This window comes from Balaenoptera physalus (genome assembly GCF_965194825.1).
Source record: "Balaenoptera physalus genome assembly, chromosome: 15".
Classification (NCBI taxonomy): Eukaryota; Metazoa; Chordata; class Mammalia; order Artiodactyla; family Balaenopteridae; genus Balaenoptera; species Balaenoptera physalus.
Genome location: NC_138894.1, coordinates 12,986,381 through 13,002,789, shown reverse-complemented (window position 1 = coordinate 13,002,789; position 16,409 = coordinate 12,986,381).

Sequence of the window (16,409 nt, the reverse complement as noted above, 5' to 3'; positions counted from 1 at the left end):
AGGGAAATGCAGGCCAGTGATTTTGGAGGAGCTGCATCGAGTGTGTTTTTATTTCATTTTCCATGGTTTAGGTGCCAGGAGAAAGAAAAAAAAAAAAAAAAAGCTCTCAAAAATAATAGATTGTTTTCCTAAACCTCGACCAGGGCAAGATAGAAGAACTGCTTTCCTTTCCACTTACCAGCTATGCACTTTACTCCTCCATTTTTCAAGTTTTCAGCCAGCTGTAAATTTCTTTCGCTCGCCAAATTACAGTTAGCCCCCAGGTTTTTATGGTTTATTTTTATGGTTTTAAATACATTGCTTAACACCAGCCCCACCTTTGCCCTCCTGGTGGTGGTCATCGCTGAGCTGCACTAATGCTGTTAAAACTACACGTCTTTGCAGCAGTTCAAAACGCCATTTCAGGTGTTCAGAGACAATGAGAGTAGGGCCCCCAAAAGAGGGGTGGGGTAGGGTGGGGGAAGAGCATGAATTTTAATAGTCCAACAATCCCTCTTCCTTTACAGCGTGCTCTATTACATCAGTAATTTCTAATGAAAACCTTCATTCTTTACACACTGTGGTTAAGCATCATCAAATCAGTACTGAAAAGGCTTTGATCATATTTGCAAGATGCACTATGATGAACTTTCACTGACCAAGATTTCAAAGTCTGTAATTAATACTCCTGACAAATCCCTGACTAATCTGTCAACTCTCAATGTCTCTACCCACACAGTTCAAAACCATGAGATGGTGTACCAATCCCTAAACTTTCCACGTATTGTAATATCATTATTCAAGACAATTTTTCCTTTGGGTTAGCATTGTGAAACTCAACCAGTTTTGTCATCTATTCCGCAACAGGGGAAATTCAGTTATTCGAATGAGCACTGTGTAGAAGAGAAAATGGGTTTGGTCTGCCTGATGCCGAACACAGAATAAGGGTCCAGAGGTAGAAATTGCAGGAGGCAGGTTTCTATTCGATATTTTTACACCTTTAAGAGTGAGAATAAAGTAGATTTTTTTATGAAAAAGGAATCCAATGGCTGGTGAAAAAGAGTGTTTCCTTGCATGTAAGTGTTCAGACACCAAACCCTCCAAAGACACTCTAAAGAGGAATACTGGATTGACCGAGAAGACTGTTGATTGCTAAGATTCTTTCTAAACCTGAATTTCTGGGGCTGTGTGAAAGAGCCCTCCTCCTTGCTTTCTCCGTGTGTCACAGACTGCAACACGAACCCAGGACGATTAGTGTCCAGATGGAAGGATTAGGCATCATTCCTATTATAACGCGTTTGACTCTGACCCTAGGTAGCCTCCCACCTCTGCCTGCGGGGACGATAATAATAATGATCATTTTTCTACTTACAAAGTATGTACTGTAATCCACGCTGTGTTAGGGGTTTGCTGGGCGCTGGAGTTAGAGGCGCACACTGCAGAGACAGGCCTCCTACCTCGTGGAGCTATTGAGCAGTTTTAGAGATTTTTTTACAAATACGATCTTCATACAAAGTAAACTTAGGTAGCTACTGTAGCATTGCTTAGTACTCAATTCCAGCATTTTCTTATTACCAGAGAGCCCTTTAGGACTTAGCCAAGTACTATACAAGTTTAGTTTTATTACCAAACATATACTTCCATACTGTAAGCATAAACATGGTACATACTGTAGCCACCTTCCCTCACCCCATCCTGCCAGTATGTGAGCCAACTGTGCTGGATAAAGCACCCCAAGCCCACCCATCTCGTTACAAAGAATACTCACCAGCTTTTGGAAAAACATCAATGGAGAAGTGCCCTTTAAAAATAAGAGAATATGAACAAGTTATAAATTCTTGCAGAAAATTTTTAAAAGGACAGCCCCAAAGCAAGGGAAGTATTGGTCTAAAAATAAGAACATAAGATCCATTGGAAGTATCCAGTGAGCAGGATTTGAGAATGTCTACTTTAAAGAAACAGGAAACAGCCCAAGAGGGAGGGACAGTATGTGGATATGTGAATATGTGGATTTGAGGGGAGGGATTTATACCATTGGTTTTGCTTTCCATCCCCACCTGGCTGCAGTAGATTAGTTTTTTCTTCCTCTTTTTGACTCTCCCTGCATTTTCCTTCTTCCAGTTGGGAGCGCAGGATGGCCTAGTATGGGCAGTGACTAAGCTTTACAGCCCTCTAAACAAACTCTATTTTTCCATGGTGTTGGTGTTAATTATACAACAGATGCCCAAGGTGCGAGGTACCCGGTGTGCTTACAACACCCCAGCTATTCCTAAGACTCTGTGCAGAAGGTTTTCCTGCCTCTTCCCATATCCCCACATCTCTGTTCCCAGCACCAGATGACCTTATGCTGTTCTCTGTTTGTGTAAAGTCCCTTACCCCAAGTTGAAATGTCCCTTGATTAGCCCCCTTCTTGCTTGGGCACCGTGATAGAGTCTTTTTCTCCATCCCTTGAATCTGGGCTGCCTTGTGACCTGACCAATAGAATGTGCAGAAAGTGACACTGTGTGAGTTGCAGAGCTTAGGCCTCAAGAAGCCTTGTAACTCTGCTCTTGCTCCCCTGGGACCCTGAGACCCCTTGCTGTGCAGAAGCCCAGTCTGTTGGAGGATGAGAGGCTACATGGAGATGGACCGAGGTGCCCTGGCCAAGAGCCAGACCCACGGCTAGATACGTGAGTGAGGCCCTCAGGCCTGTTAAACTCATATGACTGCAGTGACCCTACCTAAGACTAGCTGAAGAACTACACTAGAACCCAGGTTGCCTACTCACAGAATTGCAAGAAATAAACAACTGTTATTTCATGACACTAAGTTTTAGGGTTGTATGTTACACAGCAATAGGTAACTGAAACAAAAAAAATTGTAATTCAAATTGCCATCCACTGGGGTTATCTTCAGCTGCACTTCTACCTTCCTACCTTAGTTATCTGAGGACAGTGCTATAATTGTACAATTAAAGCAGTTGACAGGTGTAGCTGACCAATAGGCTTAGTGGAAAAGAGAGAATGTCAGTCCTGAAAGAATAGCTTATAAAGCCAGATGAGTGTCCAGTTAGTGGGTATCTGGGGGAGAATCTGAATAGCAGGCTGGAGGTCTCACTGCAGGCCACCACCTAGCCCACTTCCCTAGTGCAGTTTAGAAGGCAAATCACCAGGACTTGCCTTATAACCATCCTCCACTCCTTTAGCATCTCTGTGAGGCGCTTTAGCCTCCAACATAAATCCTCAGTACAAGCAAAGTGTCAAGGATGGGGAAAAAAGACAGAAAATATTTGCAACCAGGGATCCCAAGTCTTGTAAATGCTTAAGTTCTCCTGTGCCATTAGTAGAGGAAAACAGATGGGGTCTGGTCAGGCCCAGCCAGAGGCACCCTGTGTGATGGACGGGTGCCTCTTTATCACCTCACTTCACCAGGACTGCAGTGTTTCCTGACTCCCAGAGATGTCTTAAACAAGGATGACCAGCAGGCGTTCATCTCCAAGGCCTGGAGTCTGTCTACTCCAGAGTGCGGGTGATAGGTCTGATGCCCAGAGTGGTTGGGAGGATGGAATGAGGTACTTATGTGAAGGCCACAGTGTAAGCTGCAAGAGGCAGCAAAGCAGAAAGTTATCAACTCTTTATCCCCAAAATACCATTATCAAGGCCTCTAAAAGCTTCCAAGAAACTCATATCCAGGTAAGTTTCAATGTGAATCTATCCATTTACATATAAACTCGGGGGGCTGAGTTGACAGGGTGTGAAATCAGGCATGGGTACATGGATGCATGACTTGCCACTTCTATCTGGTTGGATTTCTCTTTATTCTATGATGCCTACATTTTCTCATTTAAAACAGCTGTAAGGAGCATTCTCCTTAAAGAAGAAGGTCTACATCAACACGTATGCTTTTCAACAACTGAGTTGGTGGGCTCCACTTGGGAGAGGATGGCAGCGTGAAAGTGACAAGCTGGGGAATAGGTACAGAGACACCTTATCTTATGATTCGACCCCTTTGAGACGTCTGAAACCTTTCATAACGATGGGTGCACGCGCATGTGTGTGAAACAATATCAGAACGTACTGCTTCATTTCAGTGAACCACCTTCTCCAAATGGTTGTTGCAAATGTTAAATGAAATGGGTATCAGGGGTGTCAGCGCACATCCCTCAGGCACACCTCAGACATTTCTCATCAAGAGAAAGGTCGATTCATCTTTGTGGTCTGTCTTCATCAGCCGTGGAAAAGTCATCCAGAGTTTCTCCGCTCTATTTATTTTTATCCTGGAATCTGGTTCGAGAACCCTCTCCGCTCTTTTCCGTAGCCCCTTTATTCAGACCTTCATTATGTTCTCTAGATTCTTGCTGTGCAAGGTTACCTTCTTCGAGTATTTTTTGATCTGATCATTCTTCTTCCCAAAAGCCTGGAATCACGTCCACCTGCTTCTCAGGTTAAGGTAAAATGACCGATTGTGAACTTGAGTCCTTTAGCAGCACTCGATGTTTTGAGTTCCCATAACCAGTTTCCTCATCCACCATCCAAGCACAATCTGCACTTTCTACTTGGGGCCAAGGAAGCTTATCTTGCCTTCCACACGACACTCTTCACTATCGGGGTCTGGACCACATTTCCATTCCCCCTCACTTGACACACTGCAACGGAACCAGGTCTCTTCTGTACTTGGTTACAGATTTACTGCCTTTGTAAAGCCGTCCTAAGATAGTTGCTATGTTAGTCGAAAGAACCTGGACAGGTCATTTCATTTTGCCAAGCCTCAGTTTCTGCATCTGTAGAAAGAGAATATTATCTCTCTCTTAGGGTTTTGTAAGGATTAAGTAATAAATATGTAATAATACATTTATATAATAATAATAATAATAATAATAATAATAAAGCATTTAGCATTACTGGCCTTGTCACATAGTAGGTACTAGCTAGATACTGATTCCCTCCATTTGCTTTCTTTTTTTACTTTTATTTGCATTTATTTTTTGCGGCATTTATTCCCGGGCCATAAGTTTTTGTTTCTTCAGTTTCTTCTAGGATAGCTTTTCCTGCTGGGCAACCTCCTCTTCTGGTTTAGGAACAATCTGTTCTTTTTCAGTAAAGATCATCTCAACGCAGCAGGGACAGCTTACGTATGGGCTGATCCGACAATGAGCTCTGTAAGTCCTGAGCCGCATCTTGGGGGCTTTGTTCACCTGGATGTGACCAGAAAATCTACATCTAAGCCCTTAAGTTCAGCATTACTCTGCATTTTTGAGCATGTGCAGTAAAAATTCAGCACTGTTTTTGGGCCACCAACCCTGCATCCAGCCCTACTGTTTGGCCTGGGCACACCTACCAACTCCACCATTGTAAAGACGGAATGGCACACATTGCTTCTTTAAAGTGACATCCTTCAGATACTTGGTGGCTTTTCAGATATGCCTACCCTTCATGGTCTGGGCAGTTTCAGGAGTGTTCTTAAAGTGAACACGAAGATTTGAACCTCTTGACTTGCATAATTTTGTGGGGTTTTCTGGGTCAAGTGAATAGCGAACCATTTTTAGAGGTCACCTCAGGCCACTTACCGGAAAAGCCCTCCATTTGCTTTCCTGTCACTTTTATTTTCCCTGAATGCTTAATTCTTATCTGTATATCTATGTATGACTATTATATATATATATATATATAATTTTTTTTCAGTTCAAAAATTTCCATTCACTCTTCTTTACAGTTTCAATTTCTTTGCTGAGACTTTCTATTTTTTATTTGTTTCAAGTGTATTCATCATTGCTGGTTGAAGCATTTTTATGATGGCTGCTTTAAAATCGTCAAATAATTCCAACATCTCTGTCATCTCTTGGCATATATTGATTGTCCTTTTTCATTCAGTTTGAGATCTTCCTTGTTCTTGGTCTGATGACTGTTTTTCAACTGAAACTTGGACATTTGGGGTATTATGTTTTGAGACTCCAGTTCTTATTTAAATCTCTGGTTGTAACTGGCCTCCTCTGACAGTGCTTTGACTGTGTCAGGCAGCAAAAGGATATATCTTTCTGGGTGTTATTAAAATCTCTTCCAAAACTCACTCTTGGGTCAGTAACAGAATGTCAGGGCACAGGAGAAGAACCAGCTGCTCTTGGCAGGTGACATGGCACTGTTCAGGCTTTTGCTCGACTTGCCAAGGGAGAACGATGGCCGAGTGGCTGTCCCCTGCACTCTGAGACCCCTTCTGGCTTTGGCTGCCTGGAAGAGTGCAGCCAGGACCAGGGGAAGTCCCACCCATCACCTACAGAATGGCCTCCCATGCCTACGCTGACCTCGAGGAAAGGACAACCTGCCTTACAAAAGGGTAGTAAACCCATTGGAAACATTGATTTTATTTTAAAATTTTATTTTTTATTTTTTTGGAAAAACATTGATTTTAAAGAGTGATATTTTGGAGCATATCTTTCAGGAGGTCTGGGCTGGTTAAAAATAAAAGAATAATACCTGTCCTTATATGTCTCGTTACCACATAGATGCTACTCAGATCAGGTACCTCCAATAGCAGAGCTAGATTTTACATGATTAGCATTTCATGCGCGTGGATGATAGAGGAAAAGGTTTACATGGGCATCTGACCCCCAGATGCCTGGGAAATCAGGGGTGATGTGTTTGCAGAGAATTCTCTCACGAAAGCACACCAGGCAGCCAAGGTATGGAATGAGGCTCCAGCACTCCCTCGTCCTGTGACGGTGGGCAACTAGCCTTCCCTGACCTGTTTCCTCATGTGTGAAATGACATCATGTGTGTGTCCTAAAGGTGATTTGCAAGAGTGTCCTTCTTGGTACCAATGACTATAGCTGGTTAAAGCAGAGAAATGGAAACTTGTAACCTTACCAAACCAAACCACAGATACGCTTGTTATAAGATAGCAGTTACACATACTTTTCAAAAGGAATCTCTATGCAGCCAGTCTTTACTTTCTAAGGCATTGTTAGATATTGGGGGGCTATTCACGTAATTTTCTGCCCCTTCTTCTTCAACTTACTTACTTTGGATTAACTAGAAAATGAGCCAGAAACTTTCAAAGAAGGGGAAGCTTAAAACAATTAATCGACAAATATTTTTTAATCTAAAAGATGTGATGAGGGAATAAGTTGAAGTGATTGGTGAAGTGAGGTTTCCATATTGCTTGTGCCTATCACTTACGGCCTTCACTGCTGCTGTGACATATAACTGAGATTCTGCCAGGTGCCTCTGGCCACCTTTGCCTGCCTTTAGCCTCCGCTGCTATCCCATGCTTGTGTTGTTCAATCCTAGTCCCCAGTGGACATGTCGTAGATTGGTACCCCCCAGCCTTTGCCAAGGAGTCACCTCTCCCGCGTAGTGTCCATGCTTTCCACACCCCTTCCCAGGTGGCTGAACACGTAAAGATACAGAGGGAGCCACTCGGCTGCCTTGATTTGGCAGCATCCCTGCATCTCCAGCATCTTTATAACAACATCGTGCAGCGGCCTATCAGCTATGTGACGCAGGTGTTCTGTGCTCTGCTCCCTGAGATGGCCATTTACTGGATATCTACTGTGTGCCAGGTTACAGACGAAGTCTTTATAGTAACTGCCTCCTTCAGTCCTCATAACAAGTCTGTCAGCTACCAGCCCATTTTACAGATGAGGAAACCAAGGCTTAAAGAGTTTAGGATTTTGCTCCAAGTCACATACCTCATAACTGGGACAACTAGGTTTTTCATCCAGAGTTTTCTGCTTCCACAGCTTCCATTCTGCCTCCATCTTTCCCCCAGTGCCTCACTGGTCCCGGTCTCTGGAGGGTACAGGGTGTTGCCCTGAGGAAATGCCTCCACCACTGTAGCAAACATGTGACCTGTGCTATTCTCCCTAAGTCAGAATCAATGCTCCACATGTGTCCAACGTGGAAAGCATGGATCTGACCAGCCGCACTGCCTCAGGTTCCCCAAGAGGACTTAGGACAGTAATGGGTGGCGCAAGAGGGCTCTCGGATGTTGCCTCTGAAGGAAGGTGCTGAGGACACTGGCTTCAGAGCCAGCCGCCATGACGTGAAAGGGCCAGTCTGATGCTCTCCCAAGAAGGACAAGGCTTCAACTCTCCAGAAAACAAGCCAATGAGGCTCAGATACAAGGGTCTTCAAGAAACAACAGATTCTCTACCTGTGGACAGAGGGCCACTTGCTCTGTGGATTCTCCTCCTACACAGGCCTTCCTGCTTTTCTGGTCCACACCTTAAGTCACCAAACACAAGTCAAATCCCTTCAAAGAACAACAGGCTGACTGTCAAATAGTGATGAGTGAAAATCGCCTCAATCAAGTAATTACCCTGCAGCTGGTACCACTTGTTGTGAAGACTTCCAACTTCTCTCCCATCCATTCACCTCTCTTGCAGAACTGCCTTCCTCTGTAGACAAACATTCTCTAAAGGGTCAGAATGGTAGGTCTGTAACAGCTAATCTGCCACCTTAGCCCCAAATGCCAGGCTAGTGGTCAACATAAAGAAAAACATACCTGAAACCTTTACGTGGGGCAGAATCGCACACTGTGTGCTGTGCTTCTAGCCCTGTCAATTTACCCAACAACCATGGGAAAGGGGAGCTCTGCTCCTGTCTCTACTGACCACTGGCCAGCTCCTCAAGGCGGGGCCAGCCCTTAGCTTCTTGGTCCCAAGAACTCATACATTCTCATGGTTGCTATGGCCAAGTTTCATTAGCATGAAGTGAAATTCTGTGGTTCTGTTAAATAATCAGGACTCCAGCTTAATATTTTCTCTGAATCAATATTAATTATATTTTATGCTGATTACTTCTTCATCTGATAAAAATGTTTAGCATAGTCTGAGATGTTAGAATGGAGAAATTGCATTCCTTACCAAACAAAAACAACAACAAAAATGCCTTCATTTAGCCTAACTAGAGCGTTTATTTTGAGGAGAGACAAATCTACCTTCCAAGTGTTTTTCCTATTGCAATGTTTCTCGACCAAAGAGTACATAATTCTGTTCTTTTCTAAGTATTACTGGCAAAGCCCATTTTAGTAAAGTAGTGGGACTTTGAATCCTGATGTTGTGACTTCGTTATCTCTAAAATGTCAGAACCAAGTGAGTTTGGCACAGAGTATTTATAAATATTATTATTATTGTGTGTTCTTTACTTAGTAAAAAAAAACAATTTCTTTATAACTCTGGCATTTTCTAATTTAAAGTCTGCTTAATCATCATTACTTAGATCAAGAACGCTGAGACAGAGGTATCAATTTTAACCACTTAATAAGAACTTCTGACATTTATTCATACTGTTACTGATTCATAAGAGGAAAAGTTTAAAAAGAAGACAAGTGCATATAGCCTTCCCTTTAGAATACAGGAAACCATATAAAAGTATTGGCAATGGAATTAAAGTAACCACAATGCCGCCCTTGGTAGCATTTTCTACAAAGGCATTTACATGAACCGAGAAAGAATATTAAATTAGGTGGTTAAAGTAAAACTTCACTACTAGCTTCACACGTTTTCATACATGAGATTATGGCATTTTAATCAGCTGATAGTTCAGCCGTATAAGTACAGACCCAAAGAAATGTGAACATACCCAAGAAGGAATAATTTTCAGTCAAACTTTTCTTCAAGAAGCAGAAGCTACACAAACTGCCAGAACTAAATATGCAGTAAGAGTCCCAAATTATTATGGAGAAATTCTGTGTCCATGGGTCCTGGAATTTTGAATTTCATCAACCAAATGATTTCAAAAGCAATTTGGGAGGACTTCTAGTTAAGATGTAAAAAGATGCAAGAGAATTTAGCTCCCATGGTAACAACCAGAAGTTGAAGCCAAAGTTGAATCAAAGATTTCTGAGACTGTGTTCCAACATCCTGCCAACTCAACTGCTGACAGGACCGAAAAGTCAGTATGGGAGTGGGGATGGGGGTTGGGTTAATTAAAGCAGCCCCTGCTCAACTTGACTCTGGAACCCTAATGATCAGCCCCACACCCTAACCACCAGACAAAAGAAAATAAAATCTGTTATACATTGTGTCTGGAGTATAATAAAAAGATATAAGATCTGCAAAGAAGCAGGAAAATATAACCCCAAATCTTGAGAAAGCACAATTAGTAAAAGCAGACTTACAGATGACCAGTTATTTGAATTAGCAAAGTTTTAAAAGCAATTATTACAAATGTATTCAAGAATTTATAAGAAAAAAATGGATATAATAGATTAAAATGGGATACTTCATGAGATAAATGTAACCTCTAAGAAAGAATGAAAGGAAAATTTTAGAACTGAAAAAAGGACTATTAAAAAATGAAATAAAATAAATGTTTTATTTAAATATTGAAAATATTGTAAAATGAAACAAACCCATTCATGGATGGGTTTAATAGCAGAATGAACATTGCTGAAAAAGATTAGTAGACTTGAAAACAGATCAGTATTATTCTAAGTGGGGCAGAGAGAAAAAAGAAAAAAAAATGAAGGGAACATCAGTGCCCTGTGGGATTATATTAGCAACCTAACATACATGCAATTGGAATCCCAGATGTCAGAGAGAATGAGAAAATTCTAGAAGACATAATGGTTGAAATGTTTCCAAATTTGATATAAAACATCCTCTATATATTCAAGAAGTACAATGAACACCAAATAGATAAATTTTAAAACAAACAAAAAAACCCCATACCTAGGTACACCATAGTAAAATTGCTTAAAACAAAAGGTAAGGAAAAATTGTAAGCTCAGTCAGAGAAAACTTAATCTCATGCATGGGAAAAATGATAAGAATGATAGCTGAATTCTCATCAGACACAAGGAAAGAAAGACGACAATAGGATAACAAATTAATCTAAAATTCAACATCCAGTGAAGTTGTCCTTTAAAAATGAAGATGAAATTAAAAATTTTAAGATGAGTAAAAACTGGGAGATTTATTGCCATAGACTCTCACTACAAAAAAATTGCCCCCAAATTTTCTTTATTCTCAGAGGGTATTACACCAGATAAAAACTCTCATTGACAATTTTATACAAAATCTCTTTAAAAAAATAGAGGGTTAAGGAACATATTTTTCCTCTTATGAAACCAGCATACCCTGATGCCAAAAGCTAACAAGGTCATAACAAGGAACTAAAAGACCAATATTCCTTATGAACATAGATACAGTAATCCTTAACAAAATGTTTGCATGTAAAATCATCTATATATAAAACGGACCAGCATCATGGCCAAGTGGGATTCATCCCCAAAATGCAAGATTGGTTTAAAACTAAAAAATCATGCAACTGATTACATTAATGGAATCAAGGAGAAAAATCATATGATCGATATGCAATCTGATAAAGGACAGCTATGAAAAACTTACAGTTAATATCAAAATATAGAAGTCTTTCCCCGTAAGACTGAGGAAAAAAGCAACGATGCCTCATTTCAATATTTCCTTTCAACACTGACCTGCAGGTCTCAGCCAATGCAACAAAGCAAGAAAAATGCATTAAAAAATACACATTGGTAAGAAAGAAGTAAAATGTTTTTATTCTCAGATGATATTATTGAGTACTTAGAAAATCTCAGGGAATCTACAAACAAACTACTTGAACTATTAAGTGATTTTAGTGAGCTTATTGTACAAGTCAATGTACAAAAATTCATTGTGTGTGTACTAAATATGGAACATATATGTAATATACATGTAGAAAATGAAAAATTTAAATATACCATTGGCAAGATCTTTAAAACACATTTAAAATTTTTTGAAATTAATTTAATGAAATATGTTCAAGGATTCTATTACTGAAAAATACAAAACATTGTTGGAGGGAATTAAATAAAATGGAGAGATATACCATGTTCATGAATTGTTGAAATATCAGTTCTCCCCAAACTGATATATAGATTTAATGCAATAACAATCAAAATCATATTTGCCCCTTTTATTTCCCAGGAAATTTATAAGCTAATATTTTAAGTTAAAAATTTTATTTCATCAAATTTTAAAGCTTCATCTTCTCAAAAGATACTGTTAAGAAAATGAGTAAATAGGCTACAGACTGGGAAAAATCCAAGAACCTGTATTTAGAATGTATGACAAACCCTTACAACTTGGTGTTTTTAAAAACAATAACAACAGCACACAGTTTAAAATGGGCAAAAGATTTAAACAGACACTTGACAAAAGACACATGAAAAACAAGGAAGCACTCAAAAGGGTGCCCCAAACCATTAAATATCAGGAAAATGAAAATTAACACACAATGAGATATTACTATGTACCCACTGGAACACCTAAATTAAAAAGGTTGACAACACCAAAATGTCAGTGAGGGTGTGGAACAACGGAACTCTTATACACTGCTAGTAAAGTTGTAAATGGTATAACAACTTTTGGAGACTTTTACAGTAGTTTTTTTAGACAGTTAAATAAATGCCTACTATAACATCCATTAATACCACTTCTAAGTATTTACCAAAAGAAATGCAAACATATGTGCAAAAAAAATGAACAAAAATGATCCTGACAATCTTATTCGTAATAACACCAAATCCATGACATCCTAAATGTCCATCAACAATAGAATAAACAATTTTTTTCAACACAATCAAACTCATTTAATGCAGAAAAAAAATGAAAAGATCTTAAATCTTCAGTAATTTTTTCTTCCCACAGGTGCGTACAGACAGGACATTGTACCTTAATAACTGTGGAATGATGCAGTTGAGGTCAGCTGGAGGTAACAATGCCAATTTCTGAAGTCAGCCTACAGGAACTGGACTCATAGCAGAGTCCTAGAGAAATCAGCATTTGAGAGGGAGAGGGAGTTGGGAGAGTTTGGCAGAGATATATACAATGAAATGTTACTCAGAAAAAAAAAAAAGAAGGAATGAACTACTCAACATCTCATAAACATCATGCTGAGCAGAAGATCCAGTCTATCTACTTCCATTCCTATGAAACTCCGGAGCAAACAAACAGAGCAGTTGTGACAAAGACAGAACCTTGGGAGTGAAGGGAAGGTATTAATAGAAAAAGGGCTGAGAGAAATTTCTTAGATGATGGATGGCGTGTGCACTATGCAATCTACCATTTCATCTGTCAAAACTCACTGAACGGTACCATTACAATTTGTGCATTTCAATGTATATAAAATAGATCTCACTTTTTTTTAACTAAGAGGAAAAGAAAGAAAGAAAAGCAATTTGGTGAGAACCAACATCTGATTGCCAACATTTTTTTTAACATCTTTATTGGAGTATAATTGCTTTACAATGTTGTGTTAGTTTCTGCTGTATAACAAAGTGAATAAGCTATATGTATACATGTATCCCCATATCCCCTCCCTCTTGCATCTCTCTCCCACCCTCCCTATCCCACCCCTCTAGGTGGTCACAAAGCACCGAGCTGATCTCCCCATGTGATGCAGCTGCTTCCCACTAGCTATCTATTTTACATTTGGTAGTGTATGTATGTCAATGCTATTCTCTTACTTTGTCCCACCTTACCCTTCGCCCTCCCATGTCCTTAAGTCCATTCTCTACGTCTGTGTCTTTATTCCTGTCCTGCTGCTAGGTTCTTCAGAACCCTTTTTTTCTTTAGATTCCATATATATGTGTTAGCATACGGTATTTGTGTTTCTCTTTCTGACTGACTTCACTCTGTATGACAGACTCTAGGTCCATCCACCTCACTACAAATAACTCAGTTTCGTTTCTTTTTATGGCTGAGTAATATTCCATTGTATATATGTGCCACATCTTCTTTATCCATTCATGTGTCGATGGACACTTAGGTTGCTTCCATGTCCTGGCTATTGTAAATAGTGCTGCAGTGAACATTGTGGTACATGTCTCTTTTTGAATTATGATTTTCTCATGGTATATGCCCAGTAGAGGGATTGCTAGGTTATATGGTAGTTCTATTTTTAGTTTTCTAAGGAACTTCCATACTGTTCTCCATAGTGGCTGTATCAATTTACATTCCCACTAACAGTGCAAGAGGGTTCCCTTTTCTCCACACCCTCTCCAGCATTTATTGTGTGTAGATTTTTTGATGATGGCCATTCTGACCGGTGTGAGGTGATATCACATTCTAGTTTGGATTTGCGTTTCTCTAATGATTAGTGATGTTGCGCATCCTTTCATGTGTTTGATGGCAATCTGTATATCTTCTTTGGAGAAATATCTATTTAGATCTTCTGCTCATTTTTGGATTGGGTTGTTTGTTTTTTGATATTGAACTGCATGAGCTACTTATATATTTTGGAGATTGAGCCTTTGTCAGATCGTCTTTTTGTCTTGTTTATGGTTTCCTTTGCTGTGCAAAAGCTTTTAAGTTCCATTAGGTCCCATTTGTTTATTTTTGTTTTTATTTCCATTTCTCTAGGAGGTGGGTCAAAAAGGATCTTGCTGTGATTTATGTCTAACAGTGTTCTTCTTATGTTTCCCGCTAAGAGTTTTATAGTGTCTGGCCTTACATCTAGGTCTTTAATCCATTTTGAGTTTATTTTTGTGTATGGTGTTAGGGAGTGTTCTAATTTCATTCTTTTACATGTAGCTGTCCAGTTTTCCCAGCACCACTTATTGAAGAGGCTGTCTTTTCTCCATTGCATATTCTTGCCTCCTTTATCAAAGATAAGATGACCAGATGTGTGTAGGTTTATCTCTGGGTTTTCTATCCTGTTCCATTGATCTATATTTCTGTTTTTGTGCCAGTAACATACTGTCTTGATTACTGTAGGTTTGTCGTATAGTCTGACATCAGGGAGCCTAATTGCTCCAGCTCCATTTTCCTTATTCAAGATTGCTTTGGCTATTCGGGGTCTTTTGTGTTTCCATACAAATTGTAAAATTTTTTGTTTTAGTTCTGTGAAAAATGCCATTGGTAGTTTGATAGGGATTGCATTGAATCTGTAGATCGCTTTGGGTAGTATAGTCATTTTCACAATATTGATTCTTCCAATCCAAGAACCTGGTATGTCTCTCCATCTGTTTGTATCATCTTTAATTTCTTTCATCAGTGTTTTATAGTTTTCTGCATATAGGTCTTTTATCTCCTTAGGTAGGTTTATTCCTAGGTATTTTATTCTTTTTGTTACAGTGGTAAATGGGAGTGTTTCCTCAAATTCTCTTTCAGATTTTTTCATCGTTCACGTATAGGAATGCAAGAGATTTCTGTGCATTAATTTAGTATCCTGCTAATTTACCATATTCATTGATTAACTCTAGTAGTTTTCTGGTAGCATCTTTAGGATTCTCTATGTGTAGTATCATGTCATCTGCAAACAGTGACAGCTTTACTTCTTTTTTCTGATTTGGATTCCTTTTATTTCTTTTTCTTCTCTGATTGCTGTGGCTAAAACTTCCAAAACTATGTTGAATAACAGTGGTGAGAGTGGGCATCCTTGTTTTGTTCCTGATTTTAGAGGAAATGGTTTCAGTTTTTCACTATTGAGAACGGTGTTGGCTGTGGGTTTGTCATATATTGCCTTTATCATGTTGAGGCAAGTTCCCTCTATGCCTACTTTCTGGAGAGTTTTTATCATAAATAGGTGTTGAAATATGTCAAAAGCCTTTTCTGCATCTATTGAGATGATCATATGGTTTTTATCCTTCAGTTTGTTAATATGGTGTATCACATTGATTGATTTGCATATATTGAAGAATCCTTGCATTCCTGGGATAAACCCCACTTGATCATGGTGTGTGATCCTTTTAATGTGCTGTTGGAGTCTGTTTGCTAGTATTTTGTTGAGGATTTTTGTATCTATGATCATCAGTGATATTGGTCTGTAGTTTTCTTTTTTTGTGACATCATTGTCTGGTTTTGGTATCAGGGTGATGGTGGCCTCACAGAATGAGTTTGGGAATGCTTCTCCCTTTGCTGTATTTTGGAAGAGTTTGAGAAGGATAGGTATTAGCTCTTCTCTAAATGTTTGATAGAATTCGTCTGTGAAGCCATCTCGTCCTGGGTTTTTGTTTGTTGGAAGACTTTTAATCACAGTTTCAATTTCAGTGCTTGTGATTGGTCTGTTCATATTTTCTATTTCTTCCTGGTACAGTCTCGGAAGGTTGTGCTTTTCTAAGAATTTGTCCATTTCTTCCAGGTTGTCCATTTTATTGGCATATAGTTGCTTGTAGTAATCTCTCATGATACTTTGTATTTCTGCAGTGTCAGTTGTTACCTCTCCTTTTTCATTTCTACTTCTGTTGATTTGAGTCTTCTCCCTTTTTTTCTTGATGAGTCTGGCTAGTGGTTTATCAATTTTGTTTATCTTCCCAAAGAACCAGCTTTTAGTTTTATTGATTTTTGCTACTGTTTCCTTCATTTCTTTTTCATTTATTTCTGATCTGATCTTTATGATTTCTTTCCTTCTGCTAACTTTGGGGTTTTTTGGTTCTTGTTTCTCTAATTACTTTAGGTGTAAGGTTAGGTTGTTTATTTGAGGTTTTTCTTGTTTCTTGAGGTAGGATTG